The sequence below is a fragment of the Saccopteryx leptura genome, chromosome 1, assembly GCF_036850995.1.
Source record: "Saccopteryx leptura isolate mSacLep1 chromosome 1, mSacLep1_pri_phased_curated, whole genome shotgun sequence".
Lineage (NCBI taxonomy): Eukaryota > Metazoa > Chordata > Mammalia > Chiroptera > Emballonuridae > Saccopteryx > Saccopteryx leptura.
In genome coordinates this window covers 220,734,973-220,736,834 of record NC_089503.1, presented here as the reverse complement: position 1 = coordinate 220,736,834, position 1,862 = coordinate 220,734,973, and the positions used below count along the sequence as shown (strand labels likewise).

General features: G+C 43.9%; 1 non-coding gene across 1 annotated transcript; it reads right to left on the bottom strand.

Moving 5' to 3' along the window:
- Positions 1-1,028: 1,028 nt before the first annotated feature.
- On the bottom strand, positions 1,029-1,161 carry LOC136389847 (small nucleolar RNA SNORA42/SNORA80 family). The gene has a single exon (XR_010748408.1). It is a non-coding gene; the product is annotated as a small nucleolar RNA SNORA42/SNORA80 family (small nucleolar RNA).
- Positions 1,162-1,862: the final 701 nt, after the last annotated feature.

Here is a 1,862-nt window from a genome sequence, read left to right as displayed (position 1 = left end):
AGTAGGGAAGGAAGTTTGGAGGGAATGTCAACGGCACCACCACATGGGGGAGCAATTTGTTATCATCTATACAGCACAAACGAATGGAAAATGGGGAACATCAGTGGGTAAGGGAGGGCTGAATACACTGTGGCGGTATTCATGCATTGGAATATCACCCATCAGATAAAATGAACAAAACAGATGCCCCTGTATTAATATAAATATATTTGGTGAAGCAAAACGTGCAAGAGGTGTGTTTTTGTACCTAAAAAGGAGCAGAAATACCATATGGTATGGCATATAACTATATACACTAAACAACAATAAACATTTTGAAATTGTACAACCAGCTTCAGAACCATAGCTTCCATGGAGGAAGGAAGGGAAGGAGATTTAAGGGGTGGCACTGAAGATGCCGAGGGTTATTTATGAAGAATTCTTTCTTTAAAAAGATAAATAAAGGAAATATTGCAACATGTTAAAACGTGTTCAATATTAGTGTTTGGCACATGGGTATCTGTTAAACTGTTTTTTGTGTGCATGTGTGAATTTGTTTTTTAAAAGGGTGTCTAGCAGGGATTAGGAAACTTTTTGGCTGAGAGAGCCATGAACGCCATATATTTTAAAATGTAATTCTGTGAGAGCCATACAACGACCCGTGTACATTATGCATTATCCAATAAAAATTTGGTGTTGTCCCGGAGGACAGCTGTGATTGGCTCCAGCCACCCGCAACCATGCACATAAGCGGTAGGAAATGAATAGATTGTAATACATAAGAATGTTTTATAGTTTTAACGTTATTACTTTTTTTTAATTAAAGATTTGTCTGTGAGCCAGATGCAGCCATCAAAAGAGCCACATCTGGCTCGCGAGCCATAGGTTCTCAATCCCTGGAAGCGGTCATGGCTAACTCCGCCCACTTTGTAAATCAGAGGAACTAGAATTAGAAGACGCTCCAACTCCATTTATTCAGCTCCCTTGTTTAGATGATAGGAAAAAAACAGTAGGCCTAAGGCGATTTTTATCTTTCTTTCTTTCTTTTCTGCTGTGTATCCCGTTTCAGCACCTGCAGCCCACGGTAGAGACCAGGCAATGGTTCTGGACCACAGTTTGCTCCGGCATGGGGCACTATGAGAGACCCAGGGTGGCAAGCCTGCCGTAGATCTGAACCCGGGCATCCTAATGCAGTTTTTAAGTTGAGTGAATATTTTCTGGCATGGATTTCACTCATAATAGATAATTGTCAAATACTCGTGAGACAGACGGGAGATGCTGTCAAACTGTCCACTTCTTGCCCACTGCGCACACTTAGAGTGACCCACCAGGAGGGTGCAGACTGAGGCTGGTGACTTCACACCTTGTTACTGCCCTGATTCCTACGGCCAGTTTGGGCCAGTGGTTTTTAAGTGAGAGTATACAACCTGTCCCCTGGGAATGTAAAAAAAGAAAAAAGCAGCTTTCTTGGTTTTGCTGCCAAAGCCACGCTCTGGTGGACCGGGATGGAGGTGGGGCTGGTGGGGAGCGGGGGACCTTTATTTTTAACGTGCCCTTCAAGAGGCTGCTGGAAATTATCACGCTAAGTGAAATAAGCCAGTCAGAGAAAGACAAATGCCGGATGATCTCATATGCGGAATCTAATGAACGAAATTATTTAACAAACAAAATAGAAACGGAAGCATAGATACAGAGAACAGACTGACAGCCGTCAGAGGGGAGGGGGGTGGGGGGGCTGGCTGAGAAAAGGTGGAGGGGTTAAGCCAAAATAGGTGTCAAATATATATATGACACATAGACACGGACCACAGTGTGGTGACCACAAGAGGGCAAGGGGGTAAGGGGGGTAGAAGAGGGGGAAGGGGAAGAAGAGGGGGAAAGAG